We start from the raw sequence: 23,472 nt of genomic DNA, 5'->3' as shown, positions 1-23,472 counted from the left end.
GAGGTTATTATCCATTCGCCACATGTTTTTAATTATCCTAAAGAAGAGAAATTCAATGTCGAGTGAGAGTGCTTGTTCCAGCTATACCAGAAACGCTCTCTCGATACACAAATGTTGACGTTGTGGACTATGTAAGTACTCTACACGCACGATATTATAATTAACTACTCTCTCAGGACACAAATTGTTAACTTTTGAGCACATCATATGATTTTATGTAGGTGTATAGCAAAATTTTACATACTAAAAAGCAAATGGGATAACATAGGCTTCTTGGACCCCTTGCGAGTCAATGAGAAGACATGTCTAGGCCTCCATGGATGTGACGTGGAAGACCTGAAACAGAGATTGATTGTTGTTTTCGACGAATTCAAGATGAAGAACAAAACCCACATACTTCTAGCCTACAACTGCGAGTATGTGTTCTCGACTTTTAATTTTATGCTTCTTTTTTGTTAAGATTATTCGATAATTAGGATTATGTGATTGCAATCACCATTTCGTCTTCATTTGTGTTAATCTTGACAAAAAAATCTAATCGAGGTGTGGGACTCAAAGAAAAAATCATTTCATTATCTGGATGCACTAGTGGCAATGCTGAATTAGTAAGCGATCCTAATAACATATTATTTTCTAATCATACATACCGCTTTCTAACATTTCTCCTTTTAATGTTGCTCAATGTCCAAAGAAGACATCGGTGGGACATAGGTCCCATTCAAGGTTGTCGAAATGGAGGGGAAGTACCTAAAACAGCCGGCGGAAAACAATGAATGCGGGTTTTATGTAATGTGGGCAATGCTTCGCTACATCAACGGAAAATTGGAAGAAACCGATAAGTTGGTGTGTATAATCCCCATTTCATTTATGTCTGTTAATTATTCAACAAAATGATTTACTGATTTCTCTTTGGATATCATCTTTTTTGAACGACAGCGTAAGAAATATAACCACGAAAGGCTATTAGACATGGAGATCGTCGCGTTGCAATCGGAGCTGGCAAAATTCATCTTAGCCGAGGTATTGGAAAAACATGGAGTATTTTCCATCGCACAATCCGTGAAGTTCAAAGACCAGTATGGCCCAGAGCGGCTTGCCAGATTATTGTACGAAGTCCGAGAAACATTGCACAATCTGTGAAGTCCAAGAATATTTCTTTTTTATTTTGAGGGATCGAGATCTTGATAAGAACATTTGAACTGTAACCGTAACATTTGTAATGTTTAATATTGATGGACATGTCATCTAAGTAGCGTATATAAAGCGAAACCCGATTCCACGAAAAAATATAAATTAAAATAAATTATAAAACAATAAAATGCGAACGTGACATCACTGCCGGTTAGCAACAAATCGGCAGTGATGACACTGCCGGCTGGAGCCACAAACTGGCAGCGTTGGCTTAGTCATCACTGCCGGTTCTTGTCACAAACCAGCAGTGATTCGTATGATAACACTGTCGGTTCAGTGTTGGTGGAAATGAACTCTACCGGGTGGTCTTATGAACCGGCAATGTTGATGGAACTGAACTCTGTCGGTTGTGTAAAGAACCGGCAGTGAAGTTGAAGAATACTACCGGTTTGTAGGAACCGACAGTAATAGCTTACCTTCATCACTACTGGTATGGTTGTACTGGTTTAAAATCCGGCTATGATGGGATATTTTGAATCGGCAGTGAAATACAATTCTGACGTAGTGCTAGCTCATTATTGAAATTTCTTAGGTTCTTGGGTCAAATGTAAGTTTACTCATGGCATACAGCTGCTCCCACATGTAAGAATATAGTTTATAGATGTGCACAAGAGTGCTGGGTGTTCTGTCAGACCGAGTTCCTCGGTCTTTTTTAAAAAAAAAAAAAATCGGTTGTCAAAAAATCAAGACCAAATGGTCTTAGACAAAACTGAGGTATTATGTCTTCCTCTTCATTTGCTTTGCAGATAAGTAATCCTGTCCCCAAGTTGTCAGGCAAGGGGCAGGGGCAGCTGGCGGGTGCTTCAGCAGCACCATTCATGATACCTAAGGGGCCCAGAAAGGCCAGTACAGAGGTGAGTGAAGAACCATGTAAGCATGTTCGCTTGGTTTCAGCTAGGGCTTATCAGCCAGCCAACAGTATTTTTCTCTCACAATAAACTAGCATCAGTCGGATTTATCAGCCCAGAAACCAACCATCGAACAGGCCGAATAACTAAAACATCGCAGTAGTATGCATGGACATTAATTGACATTAGAGTCTCAATCAACATATCTCAAGTCACCGTAATTCAAGCTGTAGGAAAAGGATATGCATAGAGTCCATAGATTATTGTATAGATACAAGAACGACCCAATGAACAATCGTCAAAAGTGATCAAGTCTCGGTCAGTTGGTGCTAATAGTTCTCAGATCATAGTTCTGTCACAAGAAGCTAAAGACAACATCACACCATTGATCTCAGAGCATGAAGTACATCTGCACATTTCTTTTTATATGCTAATTTGAAAAAAATGTATCTTACTGCGTAACTTAAAAACATTGTTTTGCCCTGGTAGGAACATGAAACCAAGAACAGTGAACAAGATAGTCTGGAAAATGCAGAGTTGGGCAGAGGTCTTACAAGTAATGTCCAGGTTTGTAGTCAACTTCTGTAATATGTAATGTTTTGCCCTGGTAGGAACATGAAACCAAGAACAGTGAACAAGATAGTCTGAAAAATGCAGAGTTGGGCAGAGGTCTTACAAGTAATGTTCAGGTTTGTAGTCAACTTCTGTAATATGTAACATAGCCACTTGAAGCTCAGGAAAAATAACCGAAAGGATCAAAAGAAACAGGTAAAAATGATAATTGGTTTGTAAAACAAGACTTAATGAGTGTATACAAAAGAAAGGGTTTATCAGCAAATATCCAAGGACATTACTAGCTTTCCGCAATAAATAGAAATTATGCAGTACATATTCCTGAAATTATTGACATATATGGCAGATAATAAGCAATGAGGACCTCGAAGATCTCCGTGAGATGGGATCCGATGCACTCGGAACAGTTTTCCGTGGAAAATGGAAGGGGACTGATGTTGCTATTAAACGGATAAAGAATAGTTGCTTTATGTTACCATCACCTCAAGCAGATAAGCTGGTAAGCCTATATAAATTCATCAGCATTTTTTGAGGGCACAGTCAAGGGGCTTGTCCATGGTCAGTTTAAGAGGTATAACCTATAACAAAAAAAAGTCATGATTCTTGAAGTGTATCATGATACCATTTAGCGTACCTACGTATCATGTACTGATGTTTCATATTATTATCTGAACCAAGAAATAAGATTACAGATCTCTGATTCCACTCTCCTCTAAACAACCTAAACTGCAAGTTATTGAACCTGAACCATACAGGACAAGTAGTCAGCTGCTATGTTTGGCCATGAATACAGTATTAGCTAATATGGGATCAGAGCAACAACTGTAGCAGCCACAGAGTTATTATCTTTATACAGGATTCATAATCAGATATTCTATATAGAAGTTACTCTCACTAAATGCTAATCAAAAGAACACACGGACTGTTGCTTTATCCATCATAAGAAATACAACATGTGCAAACATGCAGATTACAGAATTTTGGAGAGAAGCAGCCATCATGTCAAAACTTTGACACCGAAACATTCTGGCATTTATTGGAGTTGTAAATGTAAATAATAGACCTGGGGCAACATTAGGTACTGTAACAGAATTCATGGTCAATGGATCTCTCAAGAAGGCCCTCCTTTGCAAGGACAAGTATCTTGATTGGGGTCGACGGATAATGCTTGCAATGGATGCAGCCATTGGAATGGAGTACTTGCACTCCAAGGACATTGTCCACTTTGATTTGAAATGTGATAACTTGCTACTGAATGTTAAGGATCCATCTCGTCCCATTTGCAAGGTAAGTTACAACACAACTCAGTAGAACAAAATTTGTTTCATCTCAAGTTCTAAATGCATTGCTGACAAAAGAAATGTTCAAATGATATGATATGAAAGCTGGAATTTAGCATACAAGTTGATGCAAATAACAGAGAATCAATTTGTTATGACGGGCCTCCAGTACCGGCGACAGCCAGCCAGTGGCTAAGGAGGCACCGTATGGGCTGGCCTAGGGCCCGGATCAGTTGCTATTTTTAGGAGAAAAGATATTATATATATTAGGTTGTAAGACATTTTAGAAAAATTAAGCAAGAGCAAACCTAATTGCTCGGCTTCCTTTAGGGAGCCGGGAGTTTCAGAAACCCTAGCAGCCGCCACCCTCCTTCCCCCGCGCGTGTTCCTGCCCCTCGCTCGAGGAATCACGGTGCCTCGCCGTCATTCGTCGTCGTTCAAACCTCGCCCCTCCATCTCCCACTCGTACAACCTGCGATCGATCCAGGGTAGGGTCGAGTTCCTAACAACCTGGTATCAGCAGTCCCAGGTTCAATGTCGACTGGCCATCCCTCGCCAGCGGTCTCCGCATCCTCGACCACCATCGCTGCAACCACCGCGCCCCTGTCCTCGTCGTCCTCGGCCCTCGTCACGGCGTCGGGGTCGATCGCGCCATCTGCCGCGGCTACGGCGCCCGTCATGTCCGCCGAACAGATGACGGCGGCCATACTTGACCTGGGGCGGTCTGCGGCGGCCATTCACGCCTTCCTCGCTGGTCCTCACGGGCCGCAACCTCCGACCTAGCCCCTGCCTCCGCAGCAACCGGCCCTTCCGCTACCCTATAGCCAGCAGATCCTGCTGGCGCCGTCGCTGCCGTCCGTCCAGCACGCTTCGTTGGCGCCAACCCGACCGGCGCCGCCGTCCGCGGCCGCGCCTGCTGCGGCTGGATACATCTATGGCATGCCCCACGACGGCGCGCCCTCTTCCGCAGCACTGATAGCGCAGCCGCCTCCGCCCCACGGCGTGCCGATCACCCAGATTCCGTTTCCCCGATCGCCATCGCGCATTCCGGGCTGGCCTTCGGAGCCGGCACCCGTCTACACTACGGCGACTGCACTTCCCTACGTGCCGCTACCGCCCTCGTCAGGGCCAGTGGTGGCCCACGATGGGGTGCCCGCGTCAGGCATCCTGTACGGGGCATCGACGGACCACTGTTCCATGGGGGGCTCGCTGCAGCCTTCGTCATCGTCGTCCCCGGCACGCGACGACACTGCCGGGGGCGCTGTTTCGGTCATCGGCCCGGAGCCTCCACCGCCGAAGTTTTACAAGCTCGAGTTACAGACATACGACGGCTCGGCTGACCCCCTGAACTGGCTCAACCACTGCGAGCAGTTCTTTCGGGGCTAGCGGACATTGGCGTCTGATCGGACGTGGCTTGCCTCCTACCACCTCCGGGGCGACGCGCAGACCTGGTACTACGCCCTGGAGCAGGATGAGGGCATGCCGCCGTGGGAGCGTTTCCGCGACCTCTGCCGTCTGCGTTTCGGTCCACCGCTGCAAGGTAGTCGCCTAGCTGAGCTCGGCCAGTTACCCTTTACATCCACTGTGCAGGAGTATGCGGGCCGTTTCCAGGCAGTGGCGTGCCACATCGGGGACCTCTCTACCCGTCAGCACACCGAGTTGTTCGTGGGCGGCCTCCTGGACCATATCCAGGTGGACGTGGAGATGCGCGCTCCGCTGGATCTTCAGACGGCCATGTACTACGCCTGAGCGTTCAAGCGGCGCACGGCAGCCCTACAAGCACTGCCGGCCGCGCGTGGCGCTCGCCCTCCGCCGCATCCAGCGCTGCCTCCACCAGGCCGTGCCCTGGCCGCACCCCACGCACCGGCCGGTCCGGGCGCCGCCGCGGCCGCCGCAGCCCCAGGCACGCGGCCTTTTCGCTGCCTTACTCCAGCCGAGCAGCTGGAGCACCGTCGTCAGGGCCTCTGCTTCAACTGTGACGAACCATACATGCTGGGCCACGTGTGTCAACGCCTCTTCTATATAGAGGGCGCTGACTACGTCGACGACGACGCGGCGCCCGACGCCGCAGGCGCGCCCGTGGCCGTGGAGGCGGTACCAGGGGCCTCGGACGCAGACGCCAACGTGTTCGCCATCTCTCTCCATGCCTTGGCCGGTATCCACACGGAGAACTCCATGCTCCTTCATGTGATGGTGAAGGGGGAGCGCTTGCTCGCACTGCTCGACACCGGCTCCACGCACAGCTTCATGCAGGGCGCGACCATGCGACACCTCGGCCTCATTCCGTCAGGGGGTGACCAACTGCGCGTCACCGTCGCCAACGGCGATCGCCTACGCTGCGAGGGTGTCGCCCGCAACGTACCCATCAGCATCGACGGCGAGCACTTCTCCATCACCTGCGTCGGTCTTGACCTCGGCTGCTTTGTCTTCATCCTCGGCATCGACTACCTGTGGACGCTAGGCCCCATCATGTGGGACCTAGAAGCCATGACGGTTGCCTTCACGCTCTAGGGACGCCGCATCCTCTGGCGGGGTGTGGGTGGTATCGATGGGGCCGCCCGTGCAGCGGCAGTGTCCGCCGACACCCAGCAGCCCCTGCTAGACCGCCTACTTCAGCAGCACATCGGCATCTTCGACGAGCCGCAGGGCCTTTGAAAGGATCTAGGATGTCGCCTAGAGGGGGGTGAATAGGCGTTTCTGAAAAATCAACACCTTTAAAAGCGGAAACGATTAGTAATAGGAGTTTCCACAATGGAAACTCCAAATCAAAGTAATACAACCCCTCACAAGTTAGCCACAAAGTATATAAAAGATACTAGATAAACCTAGGGAGCCAAACAACGGCAACCAAAGAGTTGAATCAAAATGCACTAGTCAGTTAATGTCGGAAGTCCCGATAGTTTGGGTCAGAACTTCCGACGTGTCAGAAGTCCCGACGTTTGGGTCAGAACTTCCGACGTGTCAGAAGTCCTGACAGTTTGGGTCAGAACTTCCAACGCAAACTGTCAGCACTTCCGACCCCTACGGGAAATGAACTACAAGTGCTAAAATGAACTTTGTGATGCCGATAACTTACAAACCCACTTCCTAGTGGTAAGGTAAGGTGTTGGGTCACTCTCTTGATGTTGATAAGCCACCACTCCGTAGATCGAGTCCCAAACCCTAAGAAATAGCTAGAGAGAGGGAGACAACCAAATACAAGTAATTTCGAGCAAATCACAACAACAACAAGCACGCGGGAGACAAGAATTTATCCCGAGGTTCGGTAGCCCCACAAAGGAGCTCCTACGTCCTCGTTGTTGAGGTGACCACTTTGGTCGGAGTCTCTTCCACCTCCTTGCCTCACTCAAGGATACCACAAAGGTCACTTGAGTTTCTTCACTAGAAAACAAGGGTAATACAAACTTCCCAAGGCTCTTCCACAAGATGGAAGCTCTTGGGCGACGCCTCGCTGGCTAAGGGAAAATCCCCAAGAGTAACAAATGCAAATCAAACCGGCTTGACGAAGAAATCAAGTGCTCAAGCTTGCTCAAAGTGTTTTTCTCACTCAATCCACTCTCCAATCACTCAAACCCTTTGGGAATCAAAGTTGGAAGCAAAGGAGTGAAGAGAGGGGAGCCTAGAATGCTTGGGGGCTGTTTTGGCCGAGTGTTCGTTGCAATGAAATGAGTGGGCAATGGTTAGAATGGAGGAGACAGGTATATATACTCCAAGGTAAAATCTAACCGTTCAGATCTACGTCGGGAGTTCCGACGCAGATCTCAGGACTTCCGACGTATGAAGAAAACACTGTTCATGCGAGGTCAAAGTCCACTCGAGACAGCCAACGTTGGAACTTCCGACGAACATCGGGACTTCCGACGGTCGGAACTTCCGACAAACGTCGGGACTTCCGACGGGCACAGTCAGCAGGTCAGTAGAACCATCGATGCCGGGACTCCCGGCTTGGGTCAGGACTTCCGATTGTCGGGAGTTTCGACTCACGTCGGGACTTCCGACGTCCACAGTCATTGCACAGGCAGTGACTGGGAGTCAGCACTTCCGGCAAGAGTCATGACTTCTGACTGTCGGGAGTTCCGGCTTACGTCGGGACTTCCGACACCGACAGTCACAGAAAATTATTCTTTGTACTCGTGAAGTGCTAGAGTGTCTCTCTTTTGATTTAATTATTAAGCTTGAGCACTCTATCTTCCTCAGACCACCTAAACTTGCATCCCTCTTAATAGTACGGCATACCTATTAACTCAAGATCAAAAGAAAAACGAAATTAAACCTTTTGAGTTGATCTTCTTTAAATTGATGCCGTGTCTTTCAATCTTCATCAAGTGAGGGTGCCAACATGTCAATATTGAACTTTTCACTTGAGCATAGCCATCTTGAGCATGTGACTTGATTCCATTCATCAAATATGAATAACTCCAAATGCATCAAGTCACTTTAATCAACTTGTCCAATATAGATTTGATCCTTCACATCAATATGACCATCTTAGCTTGATTAGTACCTCAACTAAATGCAAGTACTTTCTTCTTCACCCTAGCTAGGTTCTTCGGCCGCCAAGCCGTCGCTTGCCCTTCACCCTTGCTTAGTACCTCGAAGCCTTTCCTTGCTATCTTCACCATCTCAAGCCATTAAGTCACATCTTGTGTTGAATCATTCATTCATATGTATTATTATCTTTTTCATTTCAATTTAGCAAGCTTCAAATATGAGACCAATCCATATGCAATCCCTTATGTCTCATTAATTAAATCTTACAAGCTTGCTTTCACATAGAACATGGAAATCCCACAATAAATAAGCCTTTGCATGAATTCTATTTGCATTGTTGTCTTGTGCTTGAACTAGATTGTTTACACAATAACACATCATTTTGGCTTTCATTAAGTACCTGTGAGATAACCTATTACCTGTCCATACTTAGCAAACAGGTTAGTTCTTTAATCACGTTGTCATTCAATCATCCAAAACTCACTAAAGGGCTATATGCACTTTCAATCTCCCCCTTTTTGGTGATTGATGACAACTTGATTAAAGCTTACAAAATGATATAAACATTTAAACTTTTGGGTTCAATGATTTATGAGAGGCTCCCCCTTAATATGTGCTTATGATTAGAATTCACAAAATGACCTCAAATGTCAATTGCACATACTAAAACATATAGGAGACTCCCCCTAAATCATTGCATCCGTGGGGTGCATGTGTGTGACAAAGTTAAACCGTGATGCATATGACAAGATATATCACACAAGAATAAATATAAAGGCATCACATCAAATATTTTCATTCTAGCATGCATAGTCCTTATGAAAATAAATATAACACATGTAATTCACACATAGCACTCATTACACATTTTCTCAAGTCCAGAAACCACCGATATATAAAAAAATATCATATCTCAAGAGATACATAGATAAAGCATAAGTGAGTCTCATCTCTCACATGATACAATCTATCTCAAATCCAAGATACATCAAAAACAAGAAACGACAGCCTGCAGTACATATCTTCAGGTACAAAGATAAGCAAATGAAACTATCCTGAAGCTTTAATCAGTCTCTCTCCCCCTTTGTCATCTATCACCACAAAGGTACAACAACGACATATTAAGGACAAAGGGGCTACAAGCTGTCACACAAAGCACAAAGGGTGCTTAAAGTTCAAACTTTGTACTAATCTCTCCCTTTGTATTAAACTCTCCCCCTTTGTCATCTTAAAGAGGTTGTACTTGTCACTTGTTTGCAATTCAAAAAAAGATCAAATACATGGGTTTACTAGCTCATGAACAAACTCATACACTAACCACTAGATTATATAATCATTCAAGCAATAGTGGTAGTCTATGAATCTAAAAATTTTCATTTGTAATGCATGATCCTATAAGCATGTACTATATGCACTAACCGCATACTAGTAAGGGATGAAAAATGATCATGCACAATACAATGATACCTTTGCTATATTGGAGAGGAAGATAGTTATATAGATTTCAATTCATTTCTCTAATAGCACCATGAAGTCCAATTATAAGCTTAGTGAAGACCAATAGATACCAATTCTTTGAATTCCTATTCTTCACCCATATGAATTGAGAATCACTAATGATCAAGTGCACTCTTCTTGTTGTGGTTGGCTTGCTTCTTCTTTGATCATTGCTTGCTTGAGAGAACTAAAAAGATGCACAACTTGTAATACCACTTAAAATTTCATGACTTGTTCTCTTTTGGGTGTTGCTTGCTTTCTAGACCAATCTCTTGATTTTCTTCAACCAAGTACCTCAAATGTCCCTTTAGATTACCACTTTGATTTTAGCCATCCAAGCCTAGGATAAAGTGACCTCTCTCTAAAGAACCATCATTCATACTCACTTGAAATAACTTAAAAGAAAATCACTTGATCCACTTGAAAGATTTTGTTTGATTGATCCATATTGTTGGACTTAATTTGATGAATAACTTTGAATCCTTCTTTAAGTCCTTTTCTTTCTACTTGTTTAAGTCCTTTTCTTTCTATCAAAAGATCTCTTATTATCACTAGAACTTAAACTCCATCTTCATCTTGATCTTGGTCTTGATCTCTAGCTTGAGTACCAAATGTGTACTAGATACACTCTTCAAACAAATTGTCTTGTACTCATCGTTTGTCATGCTTCTATCTCAAACCAAAACCAAAACATAGGTACCTCAATCACTTATAGATATGATTCTAATTTGAGGACCTTTGAATCTAAGTGACTTCTGATCAATCCAATAATTGTCACTTTCCTGACAGATTCTGTACTCTTCAAAGAATAAATCATATCTCCCAAAGTACATATCCAAAAATCACGAAATTTGGTGAAGATGTGACACACTAAGTCTTCTAGTAGCTGTAAAAATTTTAGCTTCTTTTGACTTCTATATTGCTACCAGATTTCATATCTTTCCACACTGCTACATGCTGAAAACTGCTGCACTATAGCTGACAAGATCTACTCCAAATCCGAAGTATCACTTATCCAAATCTCATGAAATTTGCACAGCAACTAACACCATAAGTGTAGAGCATGCAGACCAGATTTCAAGTCAATACAAATAGATTTGGTTACTCAAACATGTCTATGATCACTGCTAGCTCAGATTTTCAATATTGGACAGATTTCAATAATTGAGCTATTTTTCTCCAAATTGAACCAAACTTGAAATCAACTTGTTTGAATACTCTCATAAGATATATGTCCATTCAAACCACTTACTAGAAGAAATCTTATGAACATATCCAATCAAACCAACTTCAAACTTGATTACTTAAGCATTTAATCCATTCAAACATCTCATAGCAAGCAACATATGCATATATATATCCAATTCAATTAACTCATATGCACCCAAATAAACTTTGATCAACAAGAGATATACCTTGATAGCTTATGATCATCTTTGCAAGCTGCAACTCCACTTATTTGCAGGCCTTCAAATATATCAATAAATTCCCACAACTTGAATATGACACTTGTATGTTGATAGCATATGGACTTCAATCAATTTTGACTTGGCATTGGGATAGAATTGCACTAGGTTTTAATACTTGACTCAACATAAGATGAACAATAATAATTTCATTGAATCAAGTCTCCAATGCCATGGTACCTACAAACGATCATCCACTTTTCGATGGTACCCAAACTAGTTTGGGTCCTCTCATGTTAGACGCAACATACTTAGGCATAGCCTTAGTATGAATAGCGGAATTTTTGCAATACTAACCAATAAGATACAATAACAAACCTTCCTAGGCATAATATTTGCATTAATTGAAATAGGCTTAGGATTCTCACTTAGGGGACATGAATTAGCCAAGAATTGATTTTCTCTTTTTTGAATATTTGGCAAAATTATGATTTTCAAAAACTTGAGAGAGATTTTAGACGGACATAGGAATTTTTATGGACTTGAGAGAACCATGTCACATGTGATTAGGCAAATAATCAACCAAGGGTAGCAATAATCACAATATGACATGACTAGGTCACAAAGACCCAAAAACCACATGTTTTTCAAAAACCACACCACCTACACATGCTAGTTAGGGATTTTGAAAAACATCTATCCTATATCACACAAATGCACACACTAGCATATAAAGGGCCTTAGATGCACTTACAATGCATGTATGTAAATACATACCTTTGTCTTGAGCCCACAATATCACCACTGAGATAATACATGGCATGACAACATCATGTTGACCTCACTTGTCAAATAATCATACCATATATGAAATCAATTTTCATCCAAAGGACTACAAATAATACTAGATAAATTTGTTAGTCCACAATGGTGCAAAATAGAAACTGAGCTCCCCCTAAATAAGTACCATAAGTAATTTGAATGACTTTCAACAGGCACTTTATTCTTTCAAGAATTTGGGAGTCAATTTTCTATTTTGACCAACACAAAGTAATTTGCCATATTTAAATTTCGTTGAGACATACTCACAACCCACTTAGGTTTGATAGATCACAAGCTTCTGAGCAAATTAAGGATATATGAAATCATATGGATCAAACCTCAATTGCATCCCAATTAGTGCTCTGGTTCCTACCATACCAGACACGTCCGGTAGTCATACCGGACACGTCCGGCATGTGAAGAACATAAACACTTTTCCTTTCTACCCTGGCCATACCAGACATGTCTGGTAGGCGTAGGACAGAAACAATTGAAGCGTTGCTTGTGATTCTTCGTTTTAGCTCTAGTACTTCTTGTATGCCTGCATCTGAACAAATGCATTGCTCTACTAGAGAGCCATTAAAAGCATCTCATGGCAAATATGATAATGGTTAAATAAAACTAATTAGTCACTTCCAATTATTTCACAAATATGCTTATTTGTGAGCCATTGAGCACTAAACACAAAGTGGCTATCCTATAAGGTCTTTAGGTACTTGTTACCAATGGTAGAGATGAAGTAAACGATATGGTCATTGATTTATCTTCGGGTCAACCATATATGAGATTATGATAAGAATTGATTGATAGATTGAGTGAATATTTTCAATTTACTTGCTCAACCACCCCGAAGCTTTCATCTCACCACCAAGTACCTACATTATCAACCTAAGCACATTTTGGTACCCAACTCTTGTTGGGTCCTTTTGGGTTAGTCAACAAGTGCTTAGGCACCCAAATGGCCTTAGTACTAGTTTGTGGTGAACACATCACCTTGCTAGTGCTAACTCCTTTTGTGGTCTTCCTAAGCATATTATTATAAACAAATGTGTTCGGCTTAGGGATGTTACCATTTGGGCAATCATAGCTTAGATGCCCCTTTCTTTTACAAGCATAGCATATGCGACCTTTGTTTGCTTTATGCTTGTTTTGCTTGTATGGACATCTATCAACCTTGTGGCCCATCTCATTGCATCCATAGCATCTTCTTGTTGCAACTTGGGCTACCTTTCTTGACTCTTGATATATTGGGCATTTCTTGGTAGGATGCCCCAATTTCTTGCTCATGAGACAAGCGCTTTGTCCATCACTCTTCACTTGCTTGGCCTCCTTGATTGAAGCCTTTTGAGTGGCGGCTTCAACCTTGTCGGCCCAATTCTTATGTGGACACGTAGCCCACTCATGTCCATACAATCCACAACCATAGCACATACTTTTTCCATGTTTCTTGCTCTTGGTTGTGTTGGCCTTGCTTGAAATGTGATTCCTTTGTTGGGTTTTGAAGGAAGCAAGGTTTGAACCCTTCTCAAGCTTCTTCACCATGTTATCACGGTTATCTTGAGAAGGTTGTGCTTTCTCCTTACCCTTCAATCGAATCACATCTTTCTTTAATCTTTTCACCTCTTCTTTGAGCTCTATGTTTTCTATAAATTTTTGCTCAATCGAAGATTGGCTTGCTTGAGAAGCACACTCATTAGCATAAGAAATATTCAATTGAGATTGTGTACAAGTGAGTGTGTGAGTAGGAGGTTGAGATGATTTTACCGTTGTAATCACAACCTCATGAGCCACCTCAAGCATGATGCTTGATTCTACTAATTCTTCATGAGAGCACTTGAGATGAACATAGTTTGCTTGTAGCACATTATATTTGCTTGAGAGTTCATCTAATTTTGCCTTGAGCTCAAAGTTTTCCTTCTCTAGTTGTGAAACACTAGAAGAGGAGTTAGTAACTAAAGCATGCTCAATTGATAATTTTTCATACCTCTCATTTATGGCCTTTAGCTCTTGCAATTTGGAGATGAGAAACTTTTCTTGATTTTGAAGTGATTGCTCTTGTTTCTCATTCTCTTCCTCTAGCTCATCATTCTTCTCAACTAGCTTCATGAGAATGAGCTTGTCTTTGTTGCTTAGATGATCAAGAGTGTAGCTATCTTCAATTTCAATATCACTCTCTTCTTGATCATCTACTCGTGCTATCTCCTTGGCTTGATCTTTCTTGCTAGCCTTCTTCTTGCTTTTCTTGGCCATGAGACACAAGTGATGAGTATCATGAGATACTGAGGTTGACTCATCACTTGGCCGCCACCGGGCTTGAGCCTCATCATCATAGACTGCCTGCTGTCCGGCTGCCTCAGCCATACCGAACGCGTCTGGTAGGGATACCGGACACGTCCGGCATGCGCTTGCAGACAGTGCAGTCACCTCGGCTTGTACCTCTTGCTCCGGCTCGGTGCTCTTGAGATCTTGTGAGGCTTCTTCGCTGCATGAAGACATAATGGACATATTTTCCATTGAATCGACCTCAAGTGCATCATCGCATTTGGATTTTCCATATAACTCAATGAGTTTGTTCCAAATGAGATGAGCACTCTCCGGAGGTGGTTGTCCATTGAATATTGCCTCATCTTGAACCTCTGCACTCAATGTACTCAAAATGATATTAATAGCTTGAGCATTTAGTTGCACGCATATCTCTTCCTCTTTTGATAAATTCTTATAGTTGCTCCAATCAACTATAGGAAGAGGTATGCTTGCAAACACAATATGCTCAACAAGAGGACTAATATCTCTAAAAGCATTGAGTACATGAATTGACCAAGATAGAAAGTTTGAACCATCATTTTGGAGAAGCATCGGCTCCAACTCGATAGGCGTCGACATCCTTTTCTCACGGCGGTGAAGCTTTAGGTGAGAACCTCGCTCTGATACCAATTGAAAGGATCTAGGATGTCGCCTAGAGGGGGGTGAATAGGCGTTTCTGAAAAATCAACACCTTTAAAAGCGGAAACGATTAGTAATAGGAGTTTCCACAATAGAAACTCCAAATCAAAGTAATACAACCCCTCACAAGTTAGCCACAAAGTATATAAAAGATACTAGATAAACCTAGGGAGCCAAACAACGGCAACCAAAGAGTTGAATCAAAATACACTAGTCAGTTAATGTCGGAAGTCCCGACAATTTGGGTCAGAACTTCCGACGTGTCAGAAGTCCCGATGTTTGGGTCAGAACTTCCGACGTGTCAGAAGTCCTGACAGTTTGGGTCAGAACTTCCAACGCAAACTGTCAGCACTTCCGACCCCTACGGGAAATGAACTACAAGTGCTAAAATGAACTTTGTGATGCCGATAACTTACAAACCCACTTCCTAGTGGTAAGGTAAGGTGTTGGGTCACTCTCTTGATGTTGATAAGCCACCACTCCGTAGATCGAGTCCCAAACCCTAAGAAATAGCTAGAGAGAGGGAGACAACCAAATACAAGTAATTTCGAGCAAATCACAACAACAACAAGCACGCGGGAGACAATAATTTATCCCGAGGTTTGGTAGCCCCACAAAGGAGCTCCTACGTCCTCGTTGTTGAGGTGACCACTTTGGTCGGAGTCTCTTCCACCTCCTTGCCTCACTCAAGGATACCACAAAGGTCACTTGAGTTTCTTCACTAGAAAACAAGGGTAATACAAACTTCCCAAGGCTCTTTCACAAGATGGAAGCTCTTGGGCGACGCCTCGCCGGCTAAGGGAAAATCCCCAAGAGTAACAAATGCAAATCAAACCGGCTTGACGAAGAAATCAAGTGCTCAAGCTTGCTCAAAGTGTTTTTCTCACTCAATCCACTCTCCAATCACTCAAACCCTTTGGGAATCAAAGTTGGAAGCAAAGGAGTGAAGAGAGGGGAGCCTAGAATGCTTGGGGGCTGTTTTGGCCGAGTGTTCATTGCAATGAAATGAGTGGGCAACGGTTAGAATGGAGGAGACGGGTATATATACTCCAAGGTAAAATCTAACCGTTCAGATCTACGTCGGGAGTTCCGACGCAGATCTCGGGACTTCCGACGTATGAAGAAAACACTGTTCATGCGAGGTCAAAGTCCACTCGAGACAGCCAACGTTGGAACTTCCGACGAACGTCGGGACTTCCGATGGTCGGAACTTCCGACAAACGTCGGGACTTCCGACGGGCACAGTCAGCAGGTCAGTAGAACCATCGATGCCGGGACTCCCGGCTTGGGTCAGGACTTCCGACTGTCGGGAGTTCCGACTCACGTCGGGACTTCCGACGTCCATAGTCATTGCACAGGCAGTGACTGGGAGTCAGCACTTCCGGCAAGAGTCATGACTTCCGACTGTCGGGAGTTCCAGCTTACGTCGGGACTTCCGACACCGACAGTCACAGAAAATTATTCTTTGTACTCGTGAAGTGCTAGAGTGTCTCTCTTTTGATTTAATTATTAAGCTTGAGCACTCTATCTTCCTCAGACCACCTAAACTTGCATCCCTCTTAATAGTACGGCATACCTATTAACTCAAGATCAAAAGAAAAACGAAATTAAACCTTTTGAGTTGATCTTCTTTAAATTGATGCCGTGTCTTTCAATCTTCATCAAGTGAGGGTGCCAACATGTCAATATTGAACTTTTCACTTGAGCATAGCCATCTTGAGCATGTGACTTGATTCCATTCATCAAATATGAATAACTCCAAATGCATCAAGTCACTTTAATCAACTTGTCCAATATAGATTTGATCCTTCACATCAATATGACCATCTTAGCTTGATTAGTACCTCAACTAAATGCAAGTACTTTCTTCTTCACCCTAGCTAGGTTCTTCGGCCGCCAAGCCGTCGCTTGCCCTTCACCCTTGCTTAGTACCTCGAAGCCTTTCCTTGCTATCTTCACCATCTCAAGCCATTAAGTCACATCTTGTGTTGAATCATTCATTCATATGTATTATTATCTTTTTCATTTCAATTTAGCAAGCTTCAAATATGAGACCAATCCATATGCAATCCCTTATGTCTCATTAATTAAATCTTACAAGCTTGCTTTCACATAGAACATGGAAATCCCACAATAAATAAGCCTTTGCATGAATTCTATTTGCATTGTTGTCTTGTGCTTGAACTAGATTGTTTACACAATAACACATCATTTTGGCTTTCATTAAGTACCTGTGAGATAACCTATTACCTGTCCATACTTAGCAAACAGGTTAGTTCTTTAATCACGTTGTCATTCAATCATCCAAAACTCACTAAAGGGCTATATGCACTTTCAGCCTTCCACCGGCTCGCCCCTACGACCACCGCATCCACCTGCTGTCGAACATGGCGCCCGTCGCCGTACGACCGTACCGCTACCCCCAGCTTCAGAAGGACGAGCTGGAACGCCAGTGCGAGGCCATGCTCGCCCAGGGAATTATTCGGCTTAGCACTTCGCCATTCTCGGCGCCCGTCCTCCTCATCCACAAGGCGGACAAGTCCTGGCGTTTCTGCATCGACTACAGGGCCCTGAACGCCAGGACCTTGAAGGACAAGTTCCCTATTCCAGTAGTGGATGAGCTCCTGGATGAGCTCCATGGGGCTCGCTTCTTCACCAAGCTCGACTTGTGTTCAGGCTACCACCAGGTGCGGATGCACCCCGACGACGTGGCTAAGACGGCGTTCCGCACTCACCATGGCCACTACAAGTTCCTGGTGATGCCGTTCGGCCTCTCCAACACACCGGTGATGTTCCAGGCATTGATGAACGACGTCCTTCGCTCATACCTACAGAGGTTTATGCTGGTATTTTTTGATGACATCCTGATCTACAGTTCCTCGTGGGCGGAGCACCTCCAGCACGTCGCCATCGTCCTCAGCGAGCTTCGAGCGCATCATCTCCACCTTAAGCGCTCGAAATGCTCATTCGGGGTGTCATCCGTGGCCTATCTGGGTCACGTCATCTCTAGGGACGGTGTCGCCATGGACGCCGACAAGGTGGCCGCGGTCACGATTTGGCCACAGCCGCGGTCGGCATGCGGGCTGCGGGGATTCCTCGGACTCGCGGGCTATTACCGCAAGTTCATCCAGGAGTTCGATATCATCGCTGCGCCCCTCACGCACCTCCTACGGCGCGACATGTTCGCTTGGGACGCCGAGGCCGAGACGGCCTTCCAGGCGCTCAAGCGCGCCCTCACCACCGGCCTGGTGCTGCAGATGCTGGATTTCGACAGGCCGTTTGTGGTGGACTATGACGCCTCCGGCGCAGGGTTCGGCGCCGTCCTTCACCAGGGCGCGGGACCCCTAGCTTTCTTCAGCCGACCGTTCGTGACGCGTCACCTCAAGCTCGCGGCGTACGAGCGCGAGCTAATCGGCCTGGTGCAGGCCGTGCATCACTGGCGTCCATACTTATGGGGACGACATTTTCTTATTCGCACTGACCATTACAGCTTGAAATTCCTTCTCGACTAGTGCCTGTCGACGGTTCCACAGCACCAGTGGATCAGCAAGCTGTTCGGGTTCGACTTCACTGTCGAGTATCGGCCAGGACGCCTCAACACTATGGCGGATGCGCTGTCCCGCTGTGACGCGGACGAGCCCGCGGTGACCGACGCCGGCGCTGCGGTCCTGTGCGCCTGCTCGGGGCCCTCTTTCGCCTTCGTCGACGACGTACACCGCGCCACAGCGACCGCAACGGACGCCCAGAGCCTCCGGCAGCGCCTGGACGCCGACGAACTCCAGGGCCCGTGGCGTTTCGACAACGGGTTCCTTCTGCACAGGAGCTGCATCTTCGTCCCCGACCATGACGACCTGCGCCATCAGGCGCTGCTCCTGGCGCACTCGGCCGGACACGAGGGCGTCCAGAAAACCCTCCACTGCCTCCGCGCCGACTTCTACATACCCGGGGACCACACTCTGGTACAGGACTGGGTGCGTGCCTGCGCGACGTGCCAGCGCAACAAGACGGAGACGTTACCGCCAGCGGGGCTGCTACAGCCACTGGAGGTGTCGTCCCAGGTGTGGGCGGATATCTCCATGGACTTCATCGAGGGCCTTCCCAAGGTGGGCGGCAAGTCCGTCATACTCACGGTGGTCGACCGCTTCTCCAAGTACGCGCACTTCCTTGCGCTCGGCCACCCCTACACCGCGACGTCCGTCGCCCGTGCCTTCTTCGATGGCATCGTGCGGCTCCACGGGTTCCCGTCGTCTATCGTCAGCGACAGGGACCCCGTGTTCACGGGCCACGTTTGGCGCGACCTGTTCCGGATGGCGGGCGTCAAGCTACGCATGAGCACAGCTTTCCACCCGCAGACGGACAGGCAGTCCGAGGTGGTGAACAAGGTGATAGCTATGTATCTGCGGTGTGTAACAGGGGATCGTCCGCGTGCTTGGGTGGACTAGCTATCGTGGGTGGAGTACTGCTACAACACCTCCTTCCACACCGCCCTCCGCACCACGCCCTTCGAGGTGGTCTATGGTCGTTCCCCGCCGCCCATCCTGTCGTACAAGCCGGGGACGGCCCGTGCTGAGGCGGCTGCCGTACTCCTGCGCACCCGCGACAAGATCCTCGCCGAGGTGCGCCAGCGCCTTCTCCAGGCCCAGCAGCTAGCTAAGAAGACCTACGACGCCCATCACCGCGACATGGAGTTCGCCGTGGGCGAATGGGTCTGGCTGCGCCTCTTGCACAGGACGGCGCAGCCCTGGACCCTCGGGCCAAGCGCAAGCTGGGTCCCTGTTTCGCTGGTCCGTTTCAGGTGCTGGAACGCATCGGCAACGTCGCATATCGCCTCCAGCTACCCGAGGGCGCTCGCATCCACGACGTCTTCCACGTGGGCTTGCTGAAGCGCCACCGCGGCGACCCTCCGTCCGCCCCTGCGAACCTTCCGCCGGTGCTAGATGGCCGGATCCTTCCTCCACCGGATCGTGTCCTGCAGGCACAGCAGCGGCGCGGTATCTGGCGCCTTCTCGTCAAGTGGCAAGGCCTGCCGGAGGAGGATGCGACTTGGGAGCCGCTCCAGGCGTTCCGCACAGAGTTTCCCGCCTTCCAGCTCGAGGACGAGCTGTTTCAGCAGGCGGGGAGAGATGTTATGACGGGCCTCCAGTACCGGCGACAGCCAGCCAATGGCTAAGGAGGCACCGTATGGGCTGGCCTAGGGCCCGGATCAGTTGCTATTTTTTAGGAGATCAGTTTCTATTTTTAGGAGAAAAGATATTATATATATTAGGCTGTAAGACACTTTGGAAAAATTAAGCAAGAGCAAACCTAATTGCTCGGCTTCCTTTAGGGAGTCGGGAGTTCCAGAAACCCTAGCAGCCGCCACCCTCCTTCCCCCGCGCGTGTTCCTGCCCCTCGCTCGAGGAACCAAGGCGCCTCGCCGTCGTTCGTCGTCGTTCAAACCTCGCCCCTCCATCTCCCACTCGTACAACCTGCGATCGATCCAGGGTAGGAGTCGAGTTCCTATCACAATTACTACAGGTTGCTGATTTCGGCTTATCGAAGATGAAACAAGGGGGCTTATCGAAGATGAAACAAGCTCGTGGAATGAGAGGAACACTTCCATGGATGGCCCCAGAATTGCTGACATTGAGTGGCACTAAAGTATCCGGAAAGGTACTATTCTGACTCTTTGACATAGTTAAAGCCTAACAGCAAGAAATTCACCAAAATTTAAATTTACCAATGCAAAGTTGCAAACAGAAATAATAAGGTGCATTGCTTGGTTCCTACTTGACCACATACATTTTTTTGTTTTGTGCTGGCACAGATTGATGTCTATTCTTTTGGCATTGTAATGTGGGAAATTCTCACGGGCGAGGATCCATATGATGGCATGCACTATGGAGCAGTGATAGGTATGCTTATATTAAGATAAAACCTTCCTTCTGAACAAGGACACCACAACTTTGTTGCTGACAGCATCCTATGTATGAGTATGGGTGATTTGCTTGATGCAAGTTCAAAAAAATTTGATGTCCCACAGGCCACAGCCACAGCATTCAATGTATGAACAGGAGCTATTGATTTCACACAACTAGAGGCTTTTAAAAGTTTGTATATGCCACTTGCCGTCTCATTTTTCATAGATTACTGATGTTCACATTATCACACAACCAAAGGAATAACATATATCCATTATATCCATAAATCCAGAATGATGAATTAACATTCCCTCAGTATGAATTTCCCCTCACCCCAATCTATATTTCAATTGACTGAGAAGCCCAGGTAGGTGAAATATTGTGCCTTGACCAGTTTGATTTCCAAAATCATCAAAGTTATCATAAAGAACTTCCAGGGAATATTTTTGTCTGGGTTGTCAATGGTGCCAAAGATAGCTTGGATTATGTCTTAGTTTTTAGGAGTCAACTAACTAGCCAGTTCCAGGCCTAGTGTTGAAAACCAGCAGCCTTACTGAAGTTGCTGGATTAAGGAAATCGGCTGAGACAATATACAGATTTGCATATTCTTCAGGATGCATTGTCATACAGATAGCGATGGTGTCTAAGGATACAGAATAATGTACCATACCTTTTGTCTGCTCCTGTAATAGCAATTGTTGATGCGTGGTATGCAGGGGGTATTTTGAACAACACACTACGGCCACCAGTGCCAACTTCATGTAACCCAGAATGGAGGAAACTGATGGAGCAATGCTGGTCAACTGAACCCGAGAGACGGCCTTCGTTCACTGAAGTTGCATCTCGTCTCCGTGCCATCCTAGAAGGAAGCCTGAGGGAATCTCCAAGTTAATAATCTACGTGGACTACACAATCTGTTCATATTAGGCCCTGTTTGGTTGGGCTTTTGGCTTTGGCTTTTGGCCCCAAAAGCCAAAAGCCCAACCAAAGGGGCTGCTTTTGGAGGGCGCTTTTTCAGAAGCAACTGCTTTTCCGTAGTTCATTTTTGAAAGCTGGGTTGACCCTGCTTTTGGCTTTTGGCTTTCTGCTTTTCGAAATTGGTGGAATAAAAAGCTCTTCCATAGTTGTTTCAAGAGAGATAAAGATAAAAGGTATATTTTATACTTGTTTAACCAAACAGCTTTCAGCTTTTCTACAGCTCACAGCCCACAGCAGCTTTTCCACAGCTCACAGCTCACAGCAGCTTTTTCCCACAGCCACAGCTCAACCAAATAGGGCCTTAGTATACTACCTCCCAGAGCATGACGAAGTCATGGATATTTGTTCTGGAACTGCTACCAAGTCTCAGCATGGAAATGTAAACCCCAGTTTCCCCAAAGTTAACTATGGGCAGCGTGTAAAATCTGCTGTGTTGTTACTTTTTTTTTTTTTGCGAAAAAGTGTGCTGATACGTTTTGTTACTTTTTTTGCTTTGTTGTTACCAGTGACGAAGCCAGCGGTGGGGCTAGGGGGGCTCTAGCCCCCCTACCGGTCCGGGCATGTAGAGCCTCCCTAAGCCTTCTCTTAAAATTTTATGCATATATGTATTAAGTAGGAGAGACTAAGATTAAGAGAAGATAAAAAAGCATCTATTCTTTTGTTCAGCTCCTCCTATTTTTTTCTGACTTCGCCACTGGTTGTTACTTAACCTGGGGTAAGTAAAAATGGCAGTATGCATTGGTATTAATTGACATAAGAGTCTATCAACACATCTCAAGTCACCGTAATTCAAGTGGTAGAAAAGGATATGCATGGAGTCCATAGATTATTGTTATATTGTATAGATATACATGGTGCTTCAATCCAGGTTGTGTGCGTCGACTTGTGGTTTTTGCTTGTAGATGAGCCCCAGCAGACCTTCTGAGGGGTCGTGCAGGGTGTGGCAAGGTGCCAAGGTGAAAGCTTGCGTGGTGGTGCTACCACCACCTGTCCCTGTGCAGCGTGTGCGAGGCAGGCGTTGAGGCATGCCCTGTGTGTGCGACCGTGAAGAACGACACGGTCCACATTTTCCTCTCCATGATGTGATGGATTGTTACCCTAGCTAGATACATACAAATGGTGCTTCAATACAAGTTGTGAGTCGAATTGTGGCTGTTGCTTGCAGATAAGCCCTAAAAGACCATCTGAGAGGGCATGATGGTCGTGCGGCAAGGTGCCGACCTCGCTAAATGGCGAACGCCCACCTAAAAGAAATCAAGCGAATAATTTCCAGACAAATCTTTTTTGAAAAAAAAAACCCCACCCTTTTCTTTCTTTTTTTTGGCAGCCACACAATGGAATGATCCAACCAGCAGCTGCACCTGCGCGTGCACCTCTTCTCCTGCGCGCTTTTCCAAGAACAGCCGAGGTCGTAAAAAAGCGAAACATTTATTTCAAAATTCTATAACTTCTGAAAGGTGTATCCGTTTTTAATTCCGTCTGTACCATTATGTTCTACGCGACGAGATGAACAAAACTAAATCCCACTTGCATATGTTTCGAT

At 45.7% G+C, this 23,472-nt stretch overlaps 1 pseudogene; it reads left to right on the top strand.

Annotated features, from left to right (window-relative positions):
* The first annotated feature begins 732 nt into the window (after positions 1 to 732).
* LOC136456256 (RAF-like serine/threonine-protein kinase PRAF) lies at positions 733 to 21,843 on the top strand (annotated as a pseudogene).
* Positions 21,844 to 23,472: the final 1,629 nt, after the last annotated feature.

This window comes from Miscanthus floridulus, chromosome 1 (assembly GCF_019320115.1).
Source record: "Miscanthus floridulus cultivar M001 chromosome 1, ASM1932011v1, whole genome shotgun sequence".
Classification (NCBI taxonomy): domain Eukaryota; kingdom Viridiplantae; phylum Streptophyta; class Magnoliopsida; order Poales; family Poaceae; genus Miscanthus; species Miscanthus floridulus.
The sequence above is the reverse complement of the archived record's forward strand: the minus strand, read 5'-3'. Positions and strand labels throughout refer to the sequence as shown.